The sequence below is a fragment of the Triticum aestivum genome, chromosome 3A (assembly GCF_018294505.1).
Source record: "Triticum aestivum cultivar Chinese Spring chromosome 3A, IWGSC CS RefSeq v2.1, whole genome shotgun sequence".
Classification (NCBI taxonomy): Eukaryota; Viridiplantae; Streptophyta; class Magnoliopsida; order Poales; family Poaceae; genus Triticum; species Triticum aestivum.
In genome coordinates this window covers 628,236,516-628,251,993 of record NC_057800.1, presented here as the reverse complement: position 1 = coordinate 628,251,993, position 15,478 = coordinate 628,236,516, and the positions used below count along the sequence as shown (strand labels likewise).

Here is a 15,478-nt window from a genome sequence, read left to right as displayed (position 1 = left end):
GCACATTTTTTCCCGAAAAGGAGGATTACCCCCGGCCTCTGCATCACCATGATGCACACAGCCATGATAGAGCACAATACATACAGAGCATCAAAATGGTGTGCAAACATAATGCTAGAGACATATAGCGAACAGAATAACGCCGCAAGGCATGAAACACAATAAGTAAGCGAACCATAGGAACGCTCAAATGTAGCATTCGTATTGTAAGCCAGCAAAGCTTATCAGCATAACTCTGATGATACAAGAACCAACAAGAAACTTCCGCCCCCAAGGATAACCGCTACATGATACAGGTTGTGCCTGGAAATTAGAGTACCGACATCATTCATAGTGCTCAACATGGTCGGTAAGAATGGGGGAGAATACACAATGGTTCTTGGATGTATGATCAAAGGATGCTCGTGCACTCTCAACGCCTTAAACCCCAATTACCGAGAGAAGATCCTGCCTAACATCGGCAACGAAGATACTTCCAGACTCGCACCACCCAGCAACCACATCTGTATTCGCACACTGCAGATCAGAAACACATTCCCGCATTAGGGACTTTGACAGTGCATTTGTTGCGCTTGTATGCATATATAATTTTTTGTCTGAGGCTATTTTTCCTCCCACTGGGGTGGGGGCCAAGGGGTACCTTTGAAAAGCCCAGCCAGTTCGAATCACCTCGAAATGAGAATGCGCACTTACTTTCTCTCCAGCGTCCACAAGTAATCTGCAGTGATATTACATGTTAGAGTAGCTACAATTTCAGCGGACGTGCAAAAGTATCATAAGAGCTCATTGCTTAAGCTGAACCATGATGAAGTTCTCCACTAGATTACAACTATCCAGGAAGAGAAGTTCACTGCTGCCATTTCCATCTTTTTCCAGAAAATACAAATCAATAATGTCATCTCCAAAAGAAGAATTTGCTACAATTGCCTGAGCTACCGAAATTCTAGAAAATACTCCATTCGTTCCTATATATAAGTCTTTGTAGAGATTCCAATATGGACTACATACGGAGCAAAATGAGTGAATCTACACTCTAAAATACGTCTATATACATCTGTATGTAGTTCATATAGAAATCTCTAAAAAGACTTATATTTAGGAACGGAGGGAGTAGCAAAGATGTCACAAAATAAGCTGAGTTTCTATCATCATAATTAGGCAACCATAAACAAAAAATCACACCATATGTAACAGACAGGCAAAAAGTACTAAGCAGCACTTGTAGCTAGAGAAGTATGAGATACACAAAGCAAGGTCCAAGGGAAATTAGTTGGATGCACACCTCATAATCAACACCTTGGACGTATATGAAGGATTGGTCCACTGACGAAAACGAAAGACCAGTAATCTGGAAGGCAAATACACTAGCTGAGAACTCCATTGCTTCATGAAACATGGAATCTTCATTTCGCACTTTATGATACATTTAATAATAAATGTTCAGGTAGTTTGATTTTAATTCACTGTACCAGCTACAGAAAGTAACATCAGAAGAAGGTACACCAACCTCATACTTGGAGCAGCCCACCCATCTTGATAAGGCTGACCACCTATACACAAAACAAACTGAACTTTCAATCACTCTGGTACTGCAGTAAACATGCAACTGCATGTCAGATCCTTGAACTAAAAGAAGAAAACAAGCAACCCAACCTGCGAGGATCATAGACTGTGACAGCACGATCAGTTCCACCGACAGCAATCAGTCCTGAAGGAGAGGTACAGACTGAGTATAATATGCCTCCAGTAGGACCAGAAATGCGTTGTACACATCCACCGTTGTTATGCATTCTGAAGTCCCAGATGCTCAGCTGCAATTAACCACCATGTGAAAAGAGCGTAGAGGAATGTAAATGTAACCACAAGGGGGGAGGGGGAGGGGGGGGGGGCTGCCTGGTGTCTAACCTGAGGACCTTCAGTAATTGTCAATATCGAACTACTTTCACTCCCTTGAGCAAACCTTACTGAAGATGGGCACCATAACCTGCAGTTTTAGTTTTACAAAATAAAGTTCAGCTCAGATATTCTAATGGACATTATAAATGATCATAACTTGGATGCTAAAGTGGGTTTTTGCGTTTCAACCACAAGGCCTCCTTAACCTAATTATGTAAAGGTCGTACGAGAAGAAAGCATAAATGGGAAAACAGAATCATGTGGAAAGACACATGTTACTGTAGCAGCACATGTAGAGGGAATCTAACTTTTAGAGCAAAACAGATCACTCGGACAACAAAAATTATCATGAAGGTAATATTCTAGTCAAAGGAAAACTTACGCACGTAAACTCCGAATATGAATATCTTGATCATAGATATCAATGCTCTTACACAATTCACGGGCAACAGCTACCTGAAAAGAATATCTGATTGTTTGGATTGTGTGGCATGCAAAGTGCAATGGTATTGATTTTTATGCTACACTAAATATAAGAAGTCAGTGGGAAATGCACCACATTAAGTTTGAACAAGGACGATGAGTGAATTTTGTTGGTAATGTCAAAGTCGACAAATATACCGTGGATTGGTGTGTTGGACTAAAACACAACCCAGCCCAACTTCCTTCTCCGACGCCACTATCACGAGGTGGTACTGAATAGGACGCCCTGTCGATGTCTGAGCAAGTTTAGTAATGACGTATTCATATGTTGCACCTCAGTTTTTAAACTATCAATGACTTTTTGTAGGTGTTGATAATTCAAGAATAAGATCATCTTAAAAATGGAATCACTCAATTGCCTGAAAAGCTATTGTCAGAGAAATGACTCATTAAGCTTCCCTTCATGAAGCTTGTGCGTCACGGTTTACAGTTTATGGTATTATCCACCAGGATCAGATGGAATAAGGAAGCTACAGCATGGCATAAAATGGATTGTATTATGCAAATCTGAAGCAGTTTCAAGAAGCTTATTGCATTAAGAATGGCATATATAAATAAAACTGAAAAAGTTCACATATGCTTACAGATTTAAACAATGTTATCAACTCAAAATACAAGGTAGTAAAGTTACCCTCTGCCACAGTGTCCAAACGGGATACAATGAGGTGACTGTAAGCGTCGACAGTTCCCAAAATCAAGCAGCTATCACCTGGAAGGTCACAAAACATTGAATATGAAATATATTCTAGGATAAGCATGGTTGTATTTTAAGAAGAAACAAGAATACAACAGAAACATATATTGTTAGTACCACCGCTTAGTAACCTAGCATTCTGCATATGCTTCGAACCTCTTAAATACCCTGTAACTGTGAGCTCAGCTTACAAACCTAAGGTAAAAACAACTAACCTCTTAAATACCCTGTAACTGTGAGCTCAGCTTACAAACCTAAGGTAAAAACAACTAAATAGCCAAGTCTTAAAGTGCATTGCTGAAAATCAAAGTGCACCTGCGGGCGATGGTGGGAATTATGACTAGTGGTGGTCAAGCAAAATGTTGAAGCAGAGATAATGTCTAAGATAGTGTCCTTCACGTACAATACGGTATGGTCATGCATGCTCCCAGTATATGCTATAGTTACAGAAGATAAAGCTGGATACGCCATTTCCGTAATAAAAATGGGGGCTGCGTGGCCCCTTTTATCCAAAAAAAGCTGGATACACCAACTCGAAGGAGTAGCAGATTGTAATATACTGGTTATAAACTTGATGGCTATTTCAGCCTATGATATGTCAAGAGCCCAACTACAGCATGTTTTTTTCTGGGAAATACTATGTGTCACCACATTATTATGAAATGTTGAAGATCGCACCTTCACCTTCAGCCAGAACTACACTCTGAATCGTCCACAACCGACGAGCTTATGACCTTTAATAAGAATGGACTTCGTGGTAAATAAGCACCCAAAATTGATAAGCTCTAGAAAAGCAAGAGCATTACCTGCGCACTGATAGGAATCAACAGGCTCTCTTTTCCTCTGGACAGCATCTCTTCTTCCATGGATATCTTTAAGCTCCAAGTGAATAAAAAGGGATATCAACTTAAGAACCCATGCATCGCAGATATGACACCACCGAAATACAAAGTTACAAACAATTTTGACCTCACATGTGACAAATTGTACTATTTTCATGGAGCATAGCTAATGGGCAATGGCAGAACCGAAAAGAACTAGAGCACTATGTGCTTACATAGCCGCGTTCCTGATTACTAAAATGCACTCTGACCAGCAAGAGCAACAGCTTGTGTGCTGCTGCCCGGTTCGAAAGCAGGATTCATGATTCAAATGAGCTACAGGACTTCTGAAATTCTTCGAAGCACTCAAGCAACTAATTAAATCTATCCAACCCACTAATTAACCTTCTGAAGTTGTGATGGTAATAGAACATAGGAACACAGTGCGGTTCCGCGCTACAGTTCCGGGGGAGGGGAGGGGAGAGAGGGGGGGACCTCGAGCTTGTAGACGCGGCAACCGGAGGCGAAGTACGCGGAGCAGGATCCGCCGTCGCCATTGACCTGGGACAGGGGGCAGGAGAGGGGAGGGATTAGAGCCGAGGGTTTAGGGTTCTGGAGGCGTGCGCGAGGAGAGGTGTGCGCAACAGATACTGTGCGGCGGCGGCGTACGCACGTGGACGGCGAGGCGCGTGGGCTGGAGGCAGCCGGGCGAGGGGTCGGAGAGAAGGGACGGCGGGACGGACGCCTTCCGCAGGCTCCGCGCCGACAGCATCGCCGGCGGCCGCGTGTGTCTCCCTATCTCCCCTCTTTCCGCAGGCGAGATACGCGAGCCTTTGCTCCGCTTGCTGCTGACCCTCTTTTGCGGTAGAAATCACATATTTGACCTGAGGCAGAAATCAATTTACAAACTGACCTGCTTTTAAAAAAAATTCACTCTGCTGACCCTTTTGTGTGGCGCCCGATAGCTGGGCGTCGCACCGTACTGTGCAGCGCCCATCACTTAGGCGCCACACTTCCTGCCAGCGTGGCAGCCCTGGTCCAGCTGCGGCCCCACACGCACCTGTGCAGCGCCTAAGTCTTAGGCGACACACATGTAATGTGCAGCGCCTAGCTCGTGGGCGCTGCACAGTCTGTGTTCCACTTGGGCTGGCCCCACCCTCTCTCCCCTCCCACCCCCACCCCACACACCCCCACCCCACCCAAACCCTAAGGCTTGCGGCCCTCCTCTCTTCCCCTCCCCCCCCTCTCAAATCCTTCTCAAATCTTGCAAATCCGGAGTATTTGACCGTGGATTTCGAAGCCAACCCCTCCCTTAAGGTAATCTCCTCCCATCCCCTCGTTTTCATCCATAGGAATTGTCACATTTGCTCAAATCTTGCTAGTTTGGGGGAAACCCTTTTTGACTTGGATTTGCAAATTTGTGTTGAATGATGTTATGTTTCTTTGCTAACTTGGGTTGGTTAAGCTTTCATAGTATGCTAGGATTAGGGTTATGTGTGTTTGATGTTGGTGTTAGGGTTATGCTATGGTTATGGTTGTTTTATATGTTAGGGCATATGTGTGCAAATATTTTTCTTAAGTATTTACTTGATATATGTGTGTTTTTGATTATTGTAGGGATGGGGAGAACATGTGTTTATGTTCATCATGTGGATAGAGAGGCCTTTTTGAAAGGCAATGTTGAGACGGACCCGAATGAGCTTGACATGGTGTTTGAGAGTAGTCCTAGCTATGCGGAGCTTTTGGAACAAGTGAGGAAAGATTTGAATTGGACGGACCCAAGTGACGTTGTTGAGTTCGAGGGAAGGCATAATGTTGGTTTTGGAATGCACATCCGTTGGAAGACAATGCGTGTGAACTCCGAGCAACGTTGGGTTGCATACAAGGAGACGGTTGCCGAATCTCTAGACAAGGCTCTTGAGTTATTTGTCTCCAAGAAGGTTGAGTCTACTTTGAATTTAGACTTGAACCGGAACCCCTCCCCGTTGGTTGCTAGCACTCCCCCACCCATGAACCAAGATCAAATGAGTGAACCTCAATTCACGCAACAAGATTGGCCAACATTGAGCCCGACTCCAAACAACCAAAATGAAGGTTTTGAAGAGGAGAATGATGAGTATGGGGAGGATGACAACGAAGTTGACCTCCATGACAACAATGTGGGTGATCTCGACCAATATCATGTGCAAGAGACAATGGACCAATCCATCCCTTTTTCCCGTGCATATGCATCGGACTCGGATGACGATGGTCCCGATGAAGAAGTTGATGAGGAGGGGTTCACGCCGAAGGAGGCCGAAGCATTCAAGAAGGTATTCGGGCGGGATCACAAGACACCATTGTTCAAGGATCTTAGTCTCGCGGATGAAGCCGTTGTGGATGGTGGCAAATGCATATCTCTTGGAGCTAGGCCAAGTTCTCACCGTGATTTGGAAGACGGCAAGAACGGGATATATCCCGGTTGTGAGTTTCAATCCTTCTTGGAATTGAAGATGTGGCTCGACAACTACTCGGTTACACATTATCGTCCACATAAAGTGGCCAACTCGGATGTTAATGTGCGTTACACGGTCAAATGTGAAGTGCCAACATGTCCATGGATTGTGCGTGCAAGGCCATGGAAAGGAGGTCCCACTTGGCGCATAGTGAGTTGTCTACCAACTCACATGTGCCGGCACAAGAATGCGGATGGCAAGCTTGTGCACCAACAACACAGACAACTCACGTCCGAGTTCATTGCTTACAGGCTGTCCAACCAAATATCCACACTTCCAATAATGAGCATCAAGAGTGTCATTGACCTTGTGAAAGCCATCTTTCATTACAAGGTGAAGTACGGCAAGGCATGGAAGGCGAAGCAAGCCGCATTCAAGATGTTGTATGGCAATTGGGAGGAAGCATACAACCGACTCCCTAGGTTGTTGTTAGCTATGGCCGCCACAAACCCAGGCATGGTTCACGTGGTTGAGCCTCATGGGCACCAAACTTTGATTCATAGCGGGAGGACCGTCCGAGTATTTGGCCGTGCATTTTGGGCCTTTGAGCAATGTGTGAGGGCTTTTGAGCATTGTCGGCCCGTCATCGTCATTGATGGCATGTTCTTGACCGGACAATACAAGGGCACTTTATTGGTTGCAATAGCAAGTGATGCCAATAACCGGGTGTTGCCTTTGGCTTTCGCTTTGGTTGAGGTGGAGAACAATGATAACTGGGAGTGGTTCTTGCGTCAACTGAGAACAAGGGTATTACCGGCTGAAAGGGAAATTTGTGTCATATCGGATCGCCATGCTGGAATTCTAAATGCGGTGGTGATTGACATTCCCGGACATAGAAAGTTGCATCATCGATGGTGCATGAGGCACTTTTGTGCAAACTTCTATAGGGCATGTGGTATCAAGGAGTTGGCCGATGATCTTCAGGATTGTTGTCTCGCTTTCACCAACAAGCGGTTTTCCACATTGTTCAATGCATTGCTCAGACACAAGAAACTTGACCCCGGCGGTCAGGAGTTTCTCAATAAGAACATTGCCGAAAGGAATATGTGGGCACGTGCTTTCGATGAAGATGGCCGGAGGTACGGTCAAATGACAAGCAATATGGCAGAATTCTTCAATAAGGTGCTCAAGGGTGTACGTGCATTACCCGTGACGACAATAGTTCAATACACATTTGACAAGATGAATGAATACTTTTTGAAGCACTCAATGGAGACTGATAAACAGATTGCTGGTGAGAACAAGGATAAGCACAAGTACAATTTCCCACCAAAGGTTGAAGAATGGTTGGAATTTCAATCACGAAAGGCAGACTCCGAAGAAGCTGTTCTATATGACGACAACGAGTGGAAGTATGAGGTGAAAGAGCCCGGAGGAACCACAAATGATGGCCGCCAGCACGGAGGCCGGGCTTTCAAGGTCTCCCTAACACGGTGTGATTGCAGTTGCATGAGGCCGTCTTTGCTTCATCTCCCATGCTCGCACTCGTTAAATGCATCCCGGGTTAGGAATGTGGACGTCAATCACCCTCTAACCGTGAGGGAGTCCGAGTTCTCAATCATGACGGTAAAGAAGACATGGACTCCACGGTTCCAGCCATACTTGGACCAATCACAATGGCCGGAGTATCATGGAGTTCAACTATGGCCGGACCCGGAATTGAAGGTCGTTAGCCGGGGAAGACGTAAGACTAAGCGTCTTAGAGGTGACATGGACGGATGGGGCCGTGGTGGCGGTGGAGAATACGGCACCGGCCAATTCCAAGAGCCTCGTGAGGAATCCCGTTGTGGGGGCTGCAGTAATGGGGGACACAACACAAGAACTTGTCCCAAACCAAGAAAGAGATCAAAGAAAAATGGTTCAAGCACAAGCCAAGCAAATGATAGCCAACCAAGTGAACCAAGGGGTAGCCAACCAAGTCAAACAAGTGGTGGAGTGCCAAACCACTCAAATCAAACAAGTCAACGAGGAACTAGGCAACAAAGAGGGAGTCAACTTGGTCTTAAAAGAGGTCGTGGTGGTGGTAGAGGCCGTGGTGAAGGTCTTGGCCGTGGTGAAGGTCTTGGCCGTGGTGATGGTTCTGGCCGTGGTGGTGGTAGAGGCCGTGGTGATGGTCTTGGCCGTGGTGATGGTCTTGGCCGTGGTGCCGGTAGAGGTCATGGTGGTGGTGGTGGTAGAGGCCATGGTGGTGGTGGTAGAGGCCGCGGTGGTGGTGGTGTAGGCCGTGGTGCTGGTGGAGGCCGTGGTGGTGATCTTGGCCTTGGCGGCGGCCGTAGTGGAGGAATGTTCTCTTGGCTCAATGGACCATTGCCGTATGTGTCTTACTATGATCTTGTTCTTTTGGCTCAATGCTTGTGTTGTCATTTTGTATTGTGTGACTAACTATTATATTGCCATTTTCGTAGGTATGGAAACAATGAAGGGGTGGAGGACACGGAGGGGGAAGGTGAGACCCCTTGGTGGTGCGAGGAGGGAGAAGAATAAGAAGAAGAAGAGAGGAAGAAGAAGAAACTACATGGAGACCCTATGTGTGTATGACTATGTGTGTATGACTATGTGAGGGGACTAATATTTCCGTGTATGATTATGTGAGACCCTATGTGATTTGGACAAGTATATGTGCTATGTGTGTATGAGTATGTGATTTGGACTAGTATTTCTGTGTTTTGGATGTGATTATGTGGCATCTTTATGAATCACAAAACAAAAAAAACAGTAGGTATTTGAAAACATCAGTTAGTGCAGCGCCGAAGGGCAAGGCGCTGCACTGTGTAGTGTGGCGCCCAACGGGTAGGCGCTGCACACTGACTTAGCAGTTTTTGTGGTGGAAAAGCTACTGGAACGCTCCTGGTGCTCTCTGGACTGGCATGTCCAGGCGTGCAGCGGCTAAGGTCAAGGCGCCACACTACACAATGCAGCGCCTTGCCCTTAGGCGCTGCACACATGGACATGCCAGTCCAGAGAGCATCAGGACCATTCCAGTAGGTTTTGCACCCCCAAAAACTGCTAAGTCCGTGTGCAGCGCCGAAGGTCAGGGCGCCACACTACACAGTGCAGCGCCTTGGCCTTAGGCGCTGCACTGTTAGGTGCAGCGCCTAGCCTTTGGGCGCTGCACACTGACTTAGCAGTTTTTGGGGTGGTAAAGCTACTGGAACGCTCCTGGTGCTCTCTGGACTGGCATGTCCAGGTGTGCAGCGCCTAAGGGCAAGGCGCTGCACTGTGTAGTGTGGCGTCTTTCCCTTGGGCGCTGCACATCTAGACATTTATTAGGCTGCATCAACTCCCTCCCACCCATCCTCACCCCACACACCCCCACCCTCAACACAAACCCGAAGCTCAGTGCCTCCCCTCTGCCCTCCTCTCTCCCCCTCTCAAATCCTTCTCAGATCCGGAGTATTTGACCGTGGATTTCGAAGCCAATCCCCTCCCTTAAGGTAATCTCCTCCGATGCCCTCGTTTCCATCCATAGGAATTGTCACATTTGCTCAGATCTTGCTAGTGTGGGGGAAACCCTAGTTTTTGATAGGATTTGAAAATTTTTGTTTCTTTGCTAATTTGGTATGGTTAGGCTTTCATAGTATGCTAGGGTTAGGGTTATGTGTGTTTGATGTTGGTGTTAGGGTTATGTTGGTCTTAGGGTTGTGTTCATTGTTAAGTGGGGGTTAGGGTTGACCAATAATTCTCTGTTTTGTAGGCATGGCTTCATCCGGTTCCATGACGAGGCCACCGTGTGCTAACCAAGAAGACATGCCGAACAAGTGGGAGGACGCATCTTTGGACAAGGTGAAGGAGAAAGATGTCAACATCCCGCAATGTTGGTGTGCAGATGTTTGCAAGGTGAAGGTGTCCACCGACCGAAAGAAAGCATGGACGGAAGGGCAGAGATATTTTGTATGCCCGAACTATGCTTATGATCGTGCACTTCCAACTAACGCCTATGACCAACCACCGGTAAGCTCGAGAAGTAAAATGTTACTCTGAAATGTGTGTCAACACTAACAACAAATTTTTATGCAGTCACCGCCTCCTCTATGCAAGTACTTCACGTGGATAGATCTTGAAGTGCCAGAAGATGTGAAAGAGGACCAATACGCAGATTGTCTTAGGCGGCAACGGAGGTTCGAAGAATCGTTTCGAAGGGGCTTGGAGGAAGAGCGTCGTCAGAAGGAGAGGATGGAGCGGAAGAAACGAGAGGAGGAGAGGGCACGCCAAGCGAAACTTGCTCGTGAGGAGGAGAGGGCAAGAAAGCTTGCAAAGGCTCGCGAGGCGCAAGAGGAGGACTCGGCACGTGACAAGAAGGGGAAATGGCCTCGCTCTACTCAGTAGGGACTTCGCTTCGGTGCACTCCTCGTCAACTATCTTCTAATGAATGTGTTGTGAAGTTGTGAGGGCATGTGAGATGTTGGTGAACTATCTTCTAGGGCAAGCTGCCATTTGTCATTTGTAATGAATGTGTCGTGAAGCATGTCGTACTAATGTTTGAATTATCTTATGTTATGAACATCGTCGGCATAAAATTTGTGTTTGTTCATATTGTTGTGATGCTGCAGTCATTGTAAGTATTATGGATGTAGTGGGAGTAGCCATGGGAGTAACTGTTGGCTTTCTGGATAGCCATGGCAGTAGTGCAGCGCCTAAGGGTAGGGCGCTGCACTGTACAGTGCAGCGCCTAACAGTTGGGCGCCACACAGTATAGTGCAGCGCCTAAATGTTGGGCGCTGCAGTGTTGCTATAAGCAAAACTGCAGAAACAGATGCCATTTTGGGTGGGGTGCAGCAGCACTCAAATAACTAAAACATCAATAAAAGTACTATAAACTGGACATGCTAAGCAAAGAGAACTAATAACTTGAACATCACATCATTTAAGACAATTCAAGTTTGCTTCAAGTTTGCAACCACAAATACCATAACATAACCTCACAAGTTAATCAACCTCACAAGTTCACAAGTTCATCATATAACATAACCTCACAAGTTCATCAACCTAACACAAAGCACTAATGCCTTCCACGCGTGTTCCTGGTGCCACGTCTGCAGGTAATCTTCTTCTTTTTAGGAGCATGAGGCTCCTCTTCGTGCACTTCCTCCTCCGCCTGCGGCTCCGCCTCCGCCTCCTCCTCCGCCTCATCATCCAATCTAGCCATCCGCGAGGTCCCTACGACCACCTTTGGGTTGCCTCTGTTGTCATAGTCGTTGGGCGTGTACCGGCGTCTGGGCTGCCTAGGCTTGAACACATATGCGGACCGAGCTTGAGCGTCCGCCAAAGTCATGTCATCATCAAGCTCATCGCCCTATCACACAACGAAACAATATGGTGAAGGCCGATGTCGTAATCAAGTGAGAATCACATCTAAATGATTAGTCATACCTCTTGGGTGATCCCACCCTCATCATCCACATAAGCATATGAGGAACTCACATCGTCCCCCTCATGGTGAGGTGCGGGGTCTGATGGTGTACCAGACCTAGAGGCAGATGGTTCATCATATTCAGGATCACGGCAACCGAGAAGGTTCGATAACCGCCTTAACTTCTTGGCCTGACGCTGTAACATGAACAAGTGTGTAAGATATCAAACTTCGCAACATAGACTGGCTCTCATAGTGAATGCGATATGTACCTTGAGGAATGCTCGTAGTGAACCATCATCATTGCCAGTTCCAACCGGTGTCTTCTCCAGAATAGACTGGCTCTCATCAGCTGCTTTCTTGATCTCGGTGCGCTGCGGATGAGAAAAAATGAATGCGTTAGCCATTCAAACATGTGTAATACGGTCAACAGGAAAGTAAAGAGGGGAACACTTTACCACATAGTTAATCACCGGAACAGCAGGCACTCCTTGCCCTAGCCTGACATCTCTGTTGTACTTCCCCTTTGCTAGATCCTCAAAGTTTACGGGTTCTTCAAGAATATCCTCATTATATGCCGGCGGGCATATCTCAACTCGAGTAGTTCCAATAAACCATCGTACGTAGTTATCAAAAGCAAGTGAGTTGTGCTCACGAAGCGGGGCGCGTGCAGTGCTACGAGCTTGCTCCACACAAAGCTGGAAGCGGGTAACATACGCAGAATGATGCTTGGCCCAGTCCTTTATCTTCCGTTGCCTTCTCCTGTCCAACCTGCGTGGTATAAAACCAAACATTAGCACAATCAAAAGGAGTCCCGATGATTAGACAATACGCACACATGCTCTCTTACCTATGAAGTGCTTTATCCGTGTCCACCCAATCCGGTGGGTGAGGCTGGAAAAGACCAAACTGACGATACACGCGATGCGGCAAATGAAACTCAACCGCCCAGTTGCATATCAATGGGCACCGCATAAGCCAGAGATCCTTATCCCGCAAGAACATCGGGTTGAGGCGGAACTCCGCGGTGTACCCCAAGCTCTCACCCGCGCCATATGGCTGCCATTCCACCTATGAAACAGGGCAACAATGCAAATTTGATAACTATTTTTCAAGCAAGCATGAGAAAGGACTAAAGTAATGACCTCCTTACCTGCTCAGGCGTAATCGTGTCCAACTCGGCAATGTACTTTTGGTACATGAGATTGACATCGTTCGTCATCTCGGAAACGATATCCCACTTGTAAGCCCACGTGGGGCGTCGTAATTCGTCATGTTCATCTGCATACCAAGGATCAAACCTGACGCTCTTCGGGCGTCCAACAGGCAGACGCTCCCAGCTCCATACAGAAAGTAGAAGCAGATTACCACCAATGCCTGCACTAGGTGTGATCCTGCAACACGCATCATCCAGCTACATATGAAAGAAAAACAATGTTAACTTGACAGCAAGCTTGCATTGCTAATGAATAAATGAGTTGATCACAAAACAGACCAACTACCTGTCGGTACAAGTAGGCAAGAGTCGCTGAACCCCAGCTCCATTTGCTATCGAAGACGGTCAACGCCTTCAGCCACATCCATGGAGCGTTCTTGCCAGTGGAGTCAGGAAACAAAGTCCTCGACACAATGTACCACATATACACACGAGCATGTGTCTGGATCACATCATCAGTTGCATCCGGAGGGCACGTCGCAAAGTTATTTTGAATCCACGTGAAAGCAGCTCCAGCTGCCTTCCTTTCCCTCTTCTTCTTCTCTTCTCCCTCCTCTACATCATCCTCAGCCTCGGTAGGAGCCATACCGATAAGAGCAATCATCTGCTCGCGCCACCCATCAGAATCGGTGCTCATACATAGAGGCCTCCCGTCGATAGCAAGACCGGTGATCAACGAGACATCCTCGAGCGTCACGGTCATCTCCCCGGTCCGAAGATGGAAACTGTGGGTCTCTGGCCTCCACCGATCAACAAGAGCGGACACCAGTGGAGCGTTCAGATTCGGCGTGGACCGGCTGACCAACAGAATCCACGGGAGTAGTCCTGCCTGCTTGATGTACGGTGTGTACCGCTCATCGTAAGGCATGGCAGGACCAGAGACCCCGTGATACCGAATCTTCAGAGGTTCAAGCTTCTGCAAAAAACAAGTAATGACAAATCTTAGGGCATGTAAATTTCAACTAAAGGCAAATTTGCAAAAGATTTAGAGTACTCATTATTACCTTATCCTTCTCGCGCATCATGTAGGACCGGTGTTGCACGTCGTAGACATCGTCCAGAAGCCAAACCATCCTTACAATTTCAAACAATAAACATACATGAGTTCATCTCAAATATCGGAAAACACTCAACATCTAATATATATCTAAAAAAACTCAACATCTCACATATAGCTACAAAACTCAACATCTCATAATTATCTACAAAACTAGGCATCTCATATATATCTAAAAAAATAAACAATCTAGGTTTAACTAACAAGAATCATATACTACCGGATATGACTACACATCCTCCATCACAACACCGAAAGAGTTTCCACCTAACGAATGAACACCGGATATGAACACCGGATATGACTACACATCCTCCATCACAACAAGAATCATATACTACCGGATATGACTACCAATTCTTTTGGTTGCAATGAATGTGTGCTCATTCTGAAACACCGAAAGCCTGCCTTGACCACATTTGAACAATAGCATTGCTGCCTTGTCGGCTCTCTGCATACTTGTAAAACTAAATAAAATTTTGATAGTTGTTTTCAAAGTACTTGCCATTGATGAGAAAAGGATTCCACATTTGAAGGTCAGACCAGGAAATGGCTCCTGAGATGGATGACTTATCATCTCCAATTGCAATATTACATCAAAAAACTTAATCTGGAACACCGAATGATTTTACGGAGGAAAAGAAAGGGAACGGAGGAGTTTACGTACTAGGAAGGATTGGAGATCGAATCCAAGCCTCAAAACTTCAAATCTGAGAGGGGTGTGGGGGGGATCCGAAGGGGGCGCCGCCGCCGCCGCTCTCTGTGACAACAGAGCAACTGGAAGAACTGCCTGGGAGGGTCTGGCCCGATGCGGGCTAAGTCAACGTGCAGTGCCTAAGACACGGGCGCTACAATATACACAGTGCGGCGCCTAAGTCTTAGGCGCTGCAGTGCTGTCTGTGGGGCCAGGGCTACCACGCTGGCAGGATGTGCAACGCCTAAGTGATGGGCGCTGCATAGTAGGGTGCGGCGCCCAGCTGTCGGGCGCCACACGAAAGGGTCAGCAGAGTGAATTTTTTTTGAAAGCAGGTCAGTTTGTGAATTGATTTAGGCCTCAGGTCAAATATGTGAAATTATCCCTCTTTTGCCCCCACGGGGAAGGGAAGAGGAGAGCAGGCGCGGCAGGGGGATTGGGTAGGTACCTGTCTGTGCACGGGTGGGCGACTCAGCGTGACTATTATACCTCGCCATGGGCAGCCCGGCCCGGACGGCCCGACCCAACCCAAAAATCTCGGGCCGGGCTGAGCCCAAGTGTGCCATTGGTCTAGGCTCGGGCCTGAAAATTGAGCCCAATGAACAGATCAGGCCGGGCTTGGGCTTGCAGAAAACGTGATTTTAGCCGTAGTCGGGCCAGGCCGATCGGGCTGTGTCGGGCTTTCTCGAGCTCAAGCCCGATTTAGTAGGCCCCATGGTTGGGTCGGGCCGGGCTCGGGCTTGGGTTTTTAGCACCGGGCTTTTTTTGGCCC

The 15,478-nt window shown here is 47.0% G+C and overlaps 1 pseudogene; it reads right to left on the bottom strand.

Moving 5' to 3' along the window:
* Positions 1–129: 129 nt before the first annotated feature.
* Positions 130–15,168, bottom strand: LOC123062720 (uncharacterized; annotated as a pseudogene).
* Between the last annotated feature and the right edge of the window lie 310 nt (positions 15,169–15,478).